The following is a 14,656-nucleotide window of genomic DNA, read 5'->3' on the forward strand; positions in this document are numbered from 1 at the left end:
TGCTTCATTTGTGTTCCTAATTCTGACATATTCTGAAATACTTACATAATTCATGTAAATGTTGTTGTGTGCTAGAAATAAAATCTTTCCTACCCCCAGTATCCATCAAGAGTGTCACATAAATCCTCTCACATTTAAGTCAGAGAAAGAAAAGTAAAGAAGCGCCCTCGGAAGACAGCCCCTGACATTTTACCTCAGTCTTTGAATGGACAGCAAATGTGACGAGATAAGAACAAGATTTACAGGCCTATTTATAGAAAGAGAGCACTTGGAAGGATACGGTAAGTAAGGTTTGGGCAAGGGAAGGTATGAACTCAAGCTGGACAGCCTAAGGAAATAAAGCCAGCAAATGGAAAGCAAGAAAACGTGAGTTACAAACGATGGCAAGCAACAGGCAGAATGGATTCCTAGGTCAGCTTTCTGAATGTCTCCAAGATGTCTTTAGTAAACCCGATAGCTGCGCTGACCGGTAGGCTGCGACCTAAAAAAGGACACCCATGCATGCACTTGCATGGAGACGCATGGCAAGCTGTGTTTGAATGTTTTTATGATAAAGTTGTTTTTTTTTAAATATGCAAAGATGGCTGCCCTTGCATGTGCATCCATGCAAATATACCAGGTGATGTCTTTGTGTGGTTCTGAAATAAAGTTTTAGAAAAACATTTGAAGATACCTGCTTTTGCATGTGCATCTATGGGTGTCCTTTTTGGAATGGGTTAAAAGCCACTTTCAAACAAGCACTGGCATAGCCAATAGGTCTCGCTTTTGGGACCTTATAAGTGTTTAGCCATGCAACAGTTGCATAACTAAATACTTATAAGGTCCCAAAAGCGAGACCTGTTGGCTATGCCAATGCTTGTTAAAATTTGAAATCGTTTAAAATCTAATTTTTGAGCCCCTAGATACACTTGAAACCTATATGAGGATAACGTCTTTTGGAATAGATCGAGAAAAACAAAAGTACATAAGTGCTATTTTAATTCATGGTATTCGTTCGTTTTAATCTTTTTTAAACTCCAAGTAGAAACGAAATCATGACCAGTGCCGGTTTTAATTATTACTCGCCGAGTCATGCATGAGTGAAGTGTTTAAAAGTTAGCACTTCCCGGTGCTGCGCTCGGGTACGAGCCAGGCAAGGCTAAATTTTGTTCTCGACATTTGAAGAAACCACTATGGAGGTTGCAGGGTGTGAAAACGCTGCGGGTATCGGTTACTGTAGGCAGGGTTCTTATAGTATGGCATAATCTGAAAAACTGTATTTGAGCGCTCCTTTTATACCTCTAACAGTAAACACGTAGGTTAAAAAACGTTCATTAAATCACATTAACTTTTTGGGTAGGATCCCCCCCAGGAAAGACACAAACTATGGGTAAGATGCATTTCCCCCTGAAAGGGTTCGCTCGGTCACAAAGACTGCATTGTTTGGTGTTAATGTGTTACACGTAGCAGGGACCGTCCAATTAGCAGTCAAACGTCCCAAGCAGGGGTCGGTTTTGTCTCTGCGCGCAGGTGGTTGCGCTGTGGCTGCATAGCAGAAGATGGGATCCAGGGGGGCGCACTCCGCCGGGGGTGCGCTTGGAGAAAGGCTAGGGGGGTAGGGGGTTTGGACAGTAAGGGCGGGGACAGATGTGGTGGCGGTGCGAGTTGGATACTCGGGTAAATACGGCACATTTCCTACTGTGTGATGTGCGAGTGTCTTTGAGCCTGCACACTCTGCTTTGAACCGCTATGGCAACTTGAATGCTGCAGGTTATTTCTCCAGAGCCATGTGCTCACAGGAAGTGATGCAGCTCTGAAAGCGATGCACTAGTTGGCATTTGTTCTGGCGCAAGTTGCAGCCATGTGATCAAGGCATTCAAAGCAAAATAGGAAGTAGCGCCTAGGGTTTGGTGAGAAGGAAGGATTATTTTTGACAGATTCTTTCGCATAGCCTGTCAGTGCAAAATGATTAAGTGGAAGAGGAGCTCCCTTTCAGAAGACGGAGAAAAATTACAGAAAATAAACACATTGTGTAGAGACTACGTAGAGGTTGTGATGGTCGTGTTCAACCACTAAAACGACAGATTACACATAGAAACATGGGTCCCTGGTGCGTTATAAACAAGAAAAACAAGCCCGGCGGAGCGTGGCGCGCGCGCTTGGCGGTGGCGGGGGAGCGCATTCCAGGCGGGGGAGCGGACCCTTTGAAGTGCGATGCCAAACGGATTGCATGGCGGCACGATGCGCGTGATTGTGCGCGTGCTAGCCATGCAATCCGCTTTTTGGGAGCACTTTTAAAAGCCCCTTACAATAGTCTCGCTTTGCCATCGCTTACGCGATAGCAAGGCGAGACCTAAAAATGGCTGCCACAAGCAGTGCATGCATAGGACAGAATGCACCGGAAGCTGTGAAGACTAGTGAGGGCCGTGTAACAGCATCTGGGGTCCTATCAGGAACTCACCAAGTAGGAAGTAAGTAAAATAAAGAAAAAAAGAGTCTGTTTTTTTTTTTTTTTAAATAATAAAAGGGAAGAAATAAGCACACAAATGCCTACATGTTCCTGGCATTGAAAGGAACTACTTTTTCTACTTTTGACAACCTTGTATTTCAGCATAATGCAGTCATGTATAGAGGAAGGAATTAATGGTTCAAGTGGGCTCACCCATCGCCCATTTTGTATGCAGTGGTGGGCAGAAACAAAATGTGAATGACAATTAAACAGACCAATGGATGAAGAAGGCTGTCTAAAGGGCCCTACATGTAAGTAAACTATGTGTACAATTTTTACTAAAAATTAAAGGTATTGGCAACGTCATGCCTTCAAATTGACATATGTTCTGTTGGCCCAACTCTCGGTTCCCCTGCCTCACTTAGAGGAGGTGTGGGCTACCGGGATTCTAATAACAATGCCTCAGCTCACTCTCCTACTGGACACAACTTTCCTATGTCCCATCCATCAAGAAATAATATGGGTCAGTCACACTATTTTTTAGGCCACTTAGGCGTTCTGTGCACTATTGGAGTTCAGGTAATGGAAATAGAAAATATTCTCCACGTGCTGGGAGACACCTCTACATTGGATGGACTTGCATCACTAGATTGGCGGAAGCACTGCATCTCTAACCAAGATGGTTGGCAGCCGGCCTACTAAAAACTAAGGTTCAGATTTACAAAAGCAGAACATAACGCAGAGCAGCAATCAAAGTTGCTTCGCTGTGTTGAGTTTGGGGGACTGAGCAGCACATAGTCATAAGTATGGCCTGCTGCTGCTCTCTTTCGCTAAGCTAGCGCACAAACAGACTGCCTCGCCCCACCCACACACCCTGCCAATGTGTGTGCGTGCTGCGCCCCACCCACACACCCTGCCAATGTGTGTGCGTGCTGTCTAGCGTAGATTTTGTACTAGAAGATTACTCTTCTAGTAAAATAAAAACTATTCTTAGGCATTTTGAAAAAATATTTCATACATTGGATGTGTGCTGTAAAGTGCAGCACACATACAATGTATGAAATGTAATGAGAAATAAAAGCAGTTCTCCTACTGTGCACCTGCCTAAAGGAGCCAATATATTTTTGCTCAAAGCCTGGTCTAATAATTTTAGTAAATAGGGTATTGAGTCAAAAACTATGGATAGTTCACACAAAGGAGTGCACAGCAACGCAAAGCAGCGCAAGGAGGTATTTGCACTCAGGCCCTGATGACCTTGGACAGTTCTGCGGACGCCCCCAATCCCCCAGTGCTTTAGACCCTCACGGGTGAGTAGCGCGCTTACAATGCCCCTGATTGATTGATTGATTAAACAGATTGTTTTGAATACCGTCTTCCTTTAATGTGTTTTTAATATGGATGATGTGTGAGAGTCTATTACAGACATTTTGCAGAGAGAATTTGGACCAGTGCAACTGTGCACTGTCAATGACCTGACCAAAGAGCTGAGATTAAATCATAAATTCAAAACAGTTCTGAACAGGGGCCCCCAATTTGGCCCAGGGCCCCCAAAATCCTTAAGATACCCCTGTTTGCACTACAAAAAGGGCACTTTCCCGGCATAAAACAGTTCTGTGCTGGAAAGTAAATACCATATCAAGTCTTTGAGCCACTTTGCAGTTTGCATTTTTTTACCTGACTTTGTAGCAGCGCAAAGTCTTCATAAACCTCCCCCTAAATGTTACAGGTCTTTTGGAGGACGGGTTAATAAGACAGACAGGATATCCGTCACATTTGTGTTGCAGTAACCACCCTAAATCAGGTCTTGTGTTTCTACTTTTTCACTTTTTATCTATATTGTGCTAAATTATGATGGGTTTTATGACCCACACGTCTCTCACATCGTCTCTAGATCAAAGTTGATTCGATTTCTGTATCTAAAATGAAAACTCTCTATATAGAAAAGTGTTCCTTTCGTATCCCTCGGTATTTCATTGTGGCTTATGCCGAAGTTAAAGGAGCACCAAATCGATTCATTTAGGCTAGCTTTACCTTTCTGTCATGTATTACATGAGTTTTAGGTATTTTTGTTGCATCTTCCCGTCCAGACATGACCTGGTCAGAACTGAATAAAAGTCTAACATTGAAGTGATTTCCAGTGCCAGGGATTGCTGCAGGTTGCCATGCGTCAGGGGCCGCGTGTCATGTCTGCATGTGAATTGAATGTGCTTTCTTTCTTTAGTACTGCTTGTTTTTCCTTATTTATTCTTGTATTTTATATGTATATGCAAATCTACCAACAAAGCAAGGTAACGCTGTGAGGTGTGCTATCATAATGCAGACTATTAGAGGGTTGTGCTTGCACTGCAATGGTTCCCGGGTGATTGATTGCCCAGAAATTATATGTTGCTAAAACAGTTGTGCTTTATCTTTTATTCTTCCATTTAGTGCCTGTTGCGTTTTTCCCATGTTTGCTCCAAGATTTGTTGGAACCCAGGCCGAAATGATTTTCCATTTGGGAGCTTCCTGTCCCCTCGTGGCAAGGCCGAGACAATTTGCTGCAATATGGCGCCCTCTTGTGACCATTTTTGTGGCTAACTTCCTACAGTGGCCCTTAATTTAGCACCGGCGCTGATTGTTACACTTCATTGTGCGTCGAAATTTATGGGCTATTATCTGACTTGATTGATGTATTAGTAAAAGTCTGGATCAGCGGGGAAGGTTGTTCTGCATGTCTTCTTTGAGTGTCCCGGCTGGGCCCGCCCCGGAAGAGCAGTGGAGAAAGGGCTTAGTCTGCAGAGCGTCGCTGCCAGCCCGCGCTTTCAGCTGCCCCTGTCCCCTGGGTGATGTACAGAGCTGGAAAGCTGCAGGGCAGCCACCCTGTCAGGCCCTGGCCTGGTGGGCCCACCTGTACCCTGGGATAAAGATAACCCTCGGTATGGGGGGTGGGGGGCATGTGGGGGCCGGTGCACGCCCTGCAGCTGCTGGGACACCTGTGACTAGTCGCTGCAAACCTTCTTCAGCAGGAAGGGGATGCGAAGAGCTAGCTGCGTTTGGTTTCAGATATAATGGGCTAAATGGGGGCTGTCTGTGTTGCGGGTTGGGAGCGTAGAGCCTCTCCTATCTCACTTTGCTACCACTGTCTCTCTTCGCTCTCATTATTTTCTGTTTTCTTTTCTCTTCCCTCACTCTTCTAGTTTCGTCTCTGCCCCCTCTCTTTTCTCTCTCTTTCATTCTCTTCCCCCTCCTCACGCTTTTTCTCTTTCCCTCTCCCTCCTTCTCCCCCCTTCTCCCCCTGTCTCTCACGCTTAGTGCTTAATTACTAAAAGAATAAGTGTCAGGGCCCAAAGTTTTGCTTAGAAGCCTGTGGTTGGTGCTATTGAAGCTTGGGGTGCTCAATACCAAGGCGGCGTAGTCTTAATGCCACCTCATGCCTCTTTAATCCGTCACCAGACATTTGTAAATTAGACCTTAATAACGGTGATGCATCCGCGCATCTCTTAATAATACACCCATCGAACAACTATTGGCTGCCGGCAATTTTGGCAGGGTGGGGGAAGGGCGGTCCACACATGCACACATATACAGTCACTCACACCCATGCATTCACAAATGTACGCACACACACACACCCATTTACAACACCCACTCACAACAAATTTGTAAATACATGCACGCACCAAACATTCAAAAACATAAAACTTACCTGCCCTACAGGTAAGACAGTGGTCTCTCACTCGTCATAGAGCGGGATGGGGTCAGTAAGACTTGCTGTTCCCACCCACTCTGTGACAAGGTGTCACTGATTGACACTCAGCCCTGGGCCCTTCAGGTCTTAAAACTGAAGCACCCAGGTCCGAGGCAATCAGTGAACCTCCCCCTCGTCACAAGGGAGAGAGAGGGCCTCAAGGCACTGTTGCCACGCTGAGCAGGTCACGCCCACAGGATTCTGAAATCTTCAGCCTGGCAAAGTTCAATCATTCAGACAGGACTTTTAAAGAGCAGCTAATCACCCATGAGGGTATCCAGGCACTGTGAGCCCTGCGGTGGGAAGGGGGGGAGGGAGGGGTTCATTTGAACAGTCAAGTCTTGAGTCCTTTCCTGAATTCCTGCAGAGAGGATTAGGTTTGGAGGTGAAAGGGGAGTTCATTCCAAGACTTGGCAGTGAGGTAGGAGGATCATCCTCCACTATTGCTTCGGCGGATATGGGGGATGTGAGCACAGGAGAGGGAGGCGGAGCGCAGGTGTCTGGTGGGTTGGTAGAAGCTCAGATGGTGGTTCTTGTATGGTGATCCTTGGTTGTGTAGGGCCTTGTAGCTGTGGGTCAGCATTTTGAATTGACATCTCTTCTGAACGGGCAGCCAGTATATCTTCCTGAGGTGGGGGTTATGTGGGTTCAACTAGGGATGCCGAGGATGTCTGGCCATTGAGTTCTGTATAGTCTGTAGTCTTTTCAGGGGGTCCGTGGTGATTCCTACATAGAGATCGTTGCCGTAGTCCAGCCAGCTGGTGACTAGCTAGTTCAGCTAGTTGGTGATTAGCTAGAAAGTTCAGCTCAGACAGCCAGGAGCCTACGCATTTAGTGCATGTCTACTTGTTGGCTGCCTCACCTGAACAAGAAGAGTGTCTGTCAGGCTGACCTTTGCTAAGCCTGACAGACACTCTTCTTCTCTGGAAAAAAGGTGAGGGCGTATGGCCCCTTCGCCTATAAGGACAGACCAGGGCTGCACACAGCATTTCACTATGGGCTCAGGCACGGGCAGCCACACATCCTTTTATTTAAACCCTTGACAGCGCCTGACCTCAGGATGCGCGTGTCATAGCTGCCAGGTGGCTTACTACATCCCTCCCCACTTTGGCTCATTTTTTTCCCGTTCCTTGATTTTCTTACACTCAGTTCTGCAGGATCCAACTACAGCAAAGAAAATCTTGCAGCATTTGGCCTTAGGTTATATCTCTGGCTAGGGCACGATAACTGTTGTGCCACCCTGTTAGGTGCCTCCAGTGCAGACTGGGGCCTGGAGTGTTCTCCAGTTGTTCAAGGGGCTTGAGGATCGGTTCATAGGCTGTGTTGGTGATGGTGAGATGAACCACTCTCTCTCATCCCTTCTTCCTGGTTCCTCTCTATCGCCCTGAGGATTTTTGGTCACTGCACTCCAGCTGTCAGGGCATGGAGGTATCATTTTGAACCAGGAAATGTTTTTAAAAAAAACACGTTTATTGAATTTTATCCAACACGGTACACAGTTGTCATTGCTTCATAATATTGGCTTAGAATACAAACATCATTGCAAAGTCTTGCACAGGAGAGCAGAACCAATAAGAAACGAAAACTAACGACCCCCTAAACTTATAACCCACCACCCCTTCCCCGGCTTAACCACCCTCCCCTCCCCCCAAGAGTTGATTCTAATCACAGTATACTAATATGTCATCAGATGTACCCCACAGTCTCGAATAATGCATGAGTGTGCAAGGAGAGGTGTACGCGAGGTCTAGACTCGAAACCTGGTGTGCCATATGGCATTTTGTCCACTGAATAGCGATTAAGGGTTTATTGCTCTTCTTGTCCTGGAGATGCTAGTAGGGAAGTCACTGGGGAGGCCTCCTAAGGGACTCTGAGGCTCTTCACCAACGCCTCCCATGCTTGAGCTGCCTCCAATGTTCCTATGCCCCTGCTGGCCTCCCGCAACTGGATGCGAAACTGGACAGCTTGCCCATTTTTCCATTTCCCTATGCCAAGAGAAAAACTTGGGATCCTATGGCGACTTCCAATTTAAGGTGCTTTCACGTTTGGCCAGCACAAAGGCCAGATTTTGGAACCTACTGGTCACTTTATTGTAGACGTATGGGGAAACTGTAGACAGTAGACAGTGGCCCGCGGCACAGGGGACCTCGCCATCAATAAATGTTGCAATCCTGTCAGTAACCTCCTCCCAGAACCCACCAATCAATGGGCAAGCCCAAAGCATATGCATCAAATTGGCTCTCTGGATGCTGCATATAGAACAGGCTGCTCCCTCTACATGGAAGTATCACTCAATTCACTGGGGCATAAGGTATGCCCTGTGGAGGACAAATAAGCGAATTATTTTGAATCTAACATTATGGGACACTTTGGTGAATCCACCCAGTATCTTCTCCCAGGCCGTTGGAGGCAGAGGGATGCCCAAATCTTCCTTTTAATTGGACCGCAGTTTTTCCAGCGGACCTAGAGCGTCTGCCCTAATAGCTCTATACAGGCAAGACACAGCTGTAATAGTACCTGAGGAGATAACTATATGGTGACAACTGCGATTTGTGGGTGTGCCACTGTGCCCATGGACAAAGATTGTGGTCGTGGTAGCTCCATGCAGCAGAAAGTGGCTCTGCTGTAGACCATGCACCAAGCGAAATTCCTCAAAGGGCATCAATGTCCCGTTTATAAACAAATCTCCCCTGTGGAAGCTTCCTCAGTCATCCGCTATCCCAGCGGCCCCCACAGCACCTCCATGCTGTTATTCACACACCATCTCTAAGGGCAAATCTGGGGAATATGGTATTTTCACGCCAGTTTTCTGTAGCCATCATTTTATAATCACTCAGAACTCCTGGGAGTCCTCTGCATTTGGCCACCTCACTCGCAATAGTGTCTTTAAGCTCTGGAACAAGCGGTCCTGTGATCATCTCTGGTGCCTTTCAGTGTGCTGGCCACCGAACAAACCACTGGAGCTGGGCCACCATGTAATAGGATTCAAATTCTGGGACTGCCAGCCCTCCTACCTCTGTTGGGCACCTCAACATTGCTAGCTCCGCTCTCCTCCTTCCCTCTCCTCATATGAATTCTATAGTCATAGATCCAATGCACTGAATATAGCTTTTAGAATCCATAGCGGGAGCGTGGCAAAAAAAATATGAGACGTGGCAATTCTACTATTTTAAGTAAAGCTATTCTCCCCATCACAGATAGCGGGAACGTTCTCCAGAATGCCATATGGGACCTGAGTCACCTAACAGCCAACCCCACGTTCCCATCTAATAAGTCTGTATGATCATGGTATATATTTACACCCAGATACGGAAGGCGCTGCAGCTCCCACAACAGGGCGCCAAGTCCTTTGGGGAGTGTGCAATTAGGGCAAGCAGGGAATAATCTCGAATTCTGCCAGTTCACTTTGAGGCCGAATAAAGACCTGAAGATCTCGAGCATGGTCCCGACCCCTGTCAATTCTCCCCACACATTTTGCAGAAAAAGCAGAAGGTCATCCGCATATAAGTCAATTAGGTGCCAGATAGTTCCCACCTGTAGTCCCCGATAAGCATCCTCAAATTGCAGGTGGCTAGCCAATGGCTCAATGGCCAGGGGAAAAAGTAGGGGTGACAGGGGAAACCCCTGTCTCATCTCTCTCCCCATCACATAGCTCTCTGAGATGGTTTTACCCATCCTAACTCTCGCTATCAGGTCTGTATAGAGCAACTCAGTCCATGCAATAAACCTCCTGCCCACATGAGACATGAGCTCATGTAAATATCCCCATTCCAGACTTTCGAAAGCTTTTTCAATATCAACGGTAAATACCACTGCTTCATCTAAATTGTCAATACCGCTCACTCGCAATGACAACTGGCGTCTAATGTTATGCACCGTATTGCGACCAGGAATAAACCCAGGTCAGGGTGTATCAATTTGGCCATGTATTGAAGAAGCCTAGTTGCTAGAATTCTGCTTAAGATCATATAATCAATATTAAGCATCGATAGCGGCCAATGAGCCTTAAGATCATTGTGCGGCTTTCCAGGTTTTAAGAGTGAAACCACTAGCGCTTCTCTGGTGGTAGTAGGGAGGCATTTATCCGGTAGGGCCGCTCCAGAGGGCGTGACCAATTTAGGGGTCAATCCTCTGAGTAGGTCGGGAACCCATCTGTTTCCGGTGTCTTACAGTGAGCTATATGCTTGATTGCAATCTTTATTTCCTGTGGAGTAATTTCCACACCCAGTACTTCTGCCTCTATATCAGTGAGCCCCGGCAAAGGAACCGATGCAAGGTATTTTTGTATTCCATCTGGATCGTACAGTGTAGTACTGCAATTTAGTTCTGAATAATACTGGAAGAAATTATTGTTTATCTCCTCCTGGCCCTGTATTTTGCCTATCCCCTCCATTTCAAGCTCCATCAGAGGTGATCCCCGTTTGGCAGGGTTGGCCAGCCAGGCCAACAGTGCTCCAGAACGATCACATTCCGCATGGGTGCAATCCATATATTTCTTAAAATCAAAGTTCCGGAGTCTCTCCACTTGAGAGGTTACTGCCTCTTTGGCCTCCAGAAGGGATCTCTGTAGTTCTTCCAGTCCAGGTCCACGAGTCTCTAATTCTCGGAGTACCTGTACCACCTCAGAGATGTGGGAAAAAGGGGGTGGTGATGGACAGAGTTTCTGAATGATGCAGAATACTCTTACCAAGTCAAGAGATCATGGTTTTAATCCATCACCGTTTTTTAGCTCACTGCACCTTCCCAGCTCAGAACCTGGCTACATGCAAATTAGTCTGTACCTGTCCCAGTGCATGATGGGAACAGGGCAAACCAAACTACCAAGCCAATTCTTATACTGGGAAGGAAACAAGCTTCCGGGGACCGGTTTCTGGCATCACAGCCTTCGTCGGCCCGGCTTGCCTGAATCCTGATGGTGCAATGAGCAAGGGACTCACGTCTGAGCATACCCTCCCACACTGAGTGTGGATAAAATCGATTTGGGAAAAAGGGGGTGGTGATGGACAGAGTTTCTGAATGATGCAGAATACTCTTACCAAGTCAAGAGATCATGGTTTTAATCCATCACCGTTTTTTAGCTCACTGCACCTTCCCAGCTCAGAACCTGGCTACATGCAAATTAGTCTGTACCTGTCCCAGTGCATGATGGGAACAGGGCAAACCAAACTACCAAGCCAATTCTTATACTGGGAAGGAAACAAGCTTCCGGGGACCGGTTTCTGGCATCACAGCCTTCGTCGGCCCGGCTTGCCTGAATCCTGATGGTGCAATGAGCAAGGGACTCACGTCTGAGCATACCCTCCCACACTGAGTGTGGATAAAATCGATTTGGGAAAAAGGGGGTGGTGATGGACAGAGTTTCTGAATGATGCAGAATACTCTTACCAAGTCAAGAGATCATGGTTTTAATCCATCACCGTTTTTTAGCTCACTGCACCTTCCCAGCTCAGAACCTGGCTACATGCAAATTAGTCTGTACCTGTCCCAGTGCATGATGGGAACAGGGCAAACCAAACTACCAAGCCAATTCTTATACTGGGAAGGAAACAAGCTTCCGGGGACCGGTTTCTGGCATCACAGCCTTCGTCGGCCCGGCTTGCCTGAATCCTGATGGTGCAATGAGCAAGGGACTCACGTCTGAGCATACCCTCCCACACTGAGTGTGGATAAAATCGATTTGGGAAAAAGGGGGTGGTGATGGACAGAGTTTCTGAATGATGCAGAATACTCTTACCAAGTCAAGAGATCATGGTTTTAATCCATCACCGTTTTTTAGCTCACTGCACCTTCCCAGCTCAGAACCTGGCTACATGCAAATTAGTCTGTACCTGTCCCAGTGCATGATGGGAACAGGGCAAACCAAACTACCAAGCCAATTCTTATACTGGGAAGGAAACAAGCTTCCGGGGACCGGTTTCTGGCATCACAGCCTTCGTCGGCCCGGCTTGCCTGAATCCTGATGGTGCAATGAGCAAGGGACTCACGTCTGAGCATACCCTCCCACACTGAGTGTGGATAAAATCGATTTGGGAAAAAGGGGGTGGTGATGGACAGAGTTTCTGAATGATGCAGAATACTCTTACCAAGTCAAGAGATCATGGTTTTAATCCATCACCGTTTTTTAGCTCACTGCACCTTCCCAGCTCAGAACCTGGCTACATGCAAATTAGTCTGTACCTGTCCCAGTGCATGATGGGAACAGGGCAAACCAAACTACCAAGCCAATTCTTATACTGGGAAGGAAACAAGCTTCCGGGGACCGGTTTCTGGCATCACAGCCTTCGTCGGCCCGGCTTGCCTGAATCCTGATGGTGCAATGAGCAAGGGACTCACGTCTGAGCATACCCTCCCACACTGAGTGTGGATAAAATCGATTTGGGAAAAAGGGGGTGGTGATGGACAGAGTTTCTGAATGATGCAGAATACTCTTACCAAGTCAAGAGATCATGGTTTTAATCCATCACCGTTTTTTAGCTCACTGCACCTTCCCAGCTCAGAACCTGGCTACATGCAAATTAGTCTGTACCTGTCCCAGTGCATGATGGGAACAGGGCAAACCAAACTACCAAGCCAATTCTTATACTGGGAAGGAAACAAGCTTCCGGGGACCGGTTTCTGGCATCACAGCCTTCGTCGGCCCAAATCGATTTTATCCACACTCAGTGTGGGAGGGTATGCTCAGACGTGAGTCCCTTGCTCATTGCACCATCAGGATTCAGGCAAGCCGGGCCGACGAAGGCTGTGATGCCAGAAACCGGTCCCCGGAAGCTTGTTTCCTTCCCAGTTTAAGAATTGGCTTGGTAGTTTGGTTTGCCCTGTTCCCATCATGCACTGGGACAGGTACAGACTAATTTGCATGTAGCCGGGTTCTGAGCTGGGATGGTGCAGTGAGCTAAAAAACGGTGATGGATTAAAACCATGATCTCTTGACTTGGTAAGAGTATTCTGCATCATTCAGAAACTCTGTCCATCACCACCCCCTTTTTCCCAAATCGATTTTATCCACACTCAGTGTGGGAGGGTATGCTCAGACGTGAGTCCCTTGCTCATTGCACCATCAGGATTCAGGCAAGCCGGGCCGACGAAGGCTGTGATGCCAGAAACCGGTCCCCGGAAGCTTGTTTCCTTCCCAGTTTAAGAATTGGCTTGGTAGTTTGGTTTGCCCTGTTCCCATCATGCACTGGGACAGGTACAGACTAATTTGCATGTAGCCGGGTTCTGAGCTGGGATGGTGCAGTGAGCTAAAAAACGGTGATGGATTAAAACCATGATCTCTTGACTTGGTAAGAGTATTCTGCATCATTCAGAAACTCTGTCCATCACCACCCCCTTTTTCCCAAATCCACCTCAGAGATGTCTCATAAGAAGAAGCTCCGTATACCCATGGACGTCGACATGCATTGTTCCCAAATCTAAATGTCACTTTAAAGGTGTCCAACTCCATCTGGGGGTTAGAGGCCGAGCCTCTATGTTTGACTTAAGTACTTTACTAGTGTGTCACAAATGGATTCTCGAAACACTTGGTCCTCAAGGGATTCAGGTTTCATCCTCCAGGAAGGTATACGTGGGGTGGGGCGTGCCCAACCTAGTCTGAGTAGGAGTCAACCAGGAAATGTTTAATGTCACCACTTCCATTTCTTTTTGAGCTGTGGCCATAGTTCTTTTCTTGGACACCCCGGTTGTCAGTCTTTTAGCACCACTTCATCATCTTTTATTAGCGTCTGAAGAGTGGCCCTCCTGCGCTGGATGGTAACGTTGTTGTTTTTCACCCTCCGGTGTTACCTTCCTTGAAAGTCTAGATGCCTATGCTGCCACTAACAACCTGAAGGGATGACTTTTAGTAACGTTCTGCCAAACATTAGGGAGGCTGGATCGCATTGAGTGATGCAGTGTGGAGTGTTCAGCTAGGCCTGTAAGATATTGTGAAGGGCTTATCTGGGGTATTCTCCTTGATCCAATCTTATTTGTGACGCTTTGTTCAGAGTGCTCATGAAGCATTCCACATCGCCGTTGGTTTGGGGCCAGCATGGTCTGATCCGGTGATGGTGTGCATTAAGTTGGTTAAGCTACATTTGGAAGTTATGCTCTTCAAAGGGTCTGTCATTATCTTTCCTGAACTCTTGGGGTAATCCAAATGCCACTAATATCTTTTCCATTTAGGCATGAAATATTCAAACAGCAGAGTAGCCACAATTTCAACCACCGGTAACTCAGAATAGACATGTATGACTACCAAGGTGTGTCTCCCTTCTGGAAAGCTCCCAAAGTCCACACTGACCTTGGTCCACTGAGATGTTCTAGATTCATCTGTGAAGGTAGAAGCAAGTCATTCTACTTTGCAGTTGCGTTGGCCAGCTTGGCACTCTTAGATCAGCATATCCCTACCCGGGAACCACAGTTTTTACCACAAGGGTGCTTGGTCTTCGCAACCCACTCGTATATTTTGTGTGTTGGAGTTATCCCTATAGTCTGTCATGCTGAGGTTACAACAATGCACCTTC

Source organism: Triturus cristatus, chromosome 3_2 (genome assembly GCF_964204655.1).
Source record: "Triturus cristatus chromosome 3_2, aTriCri1.1, whole genome shotgun sequence".
Lineage (NCBI taxonomy): Eukaryota > Metazoa > Chordata > Amphibia > Caudata > Salamandridae > Triturus > Triturus cristatus.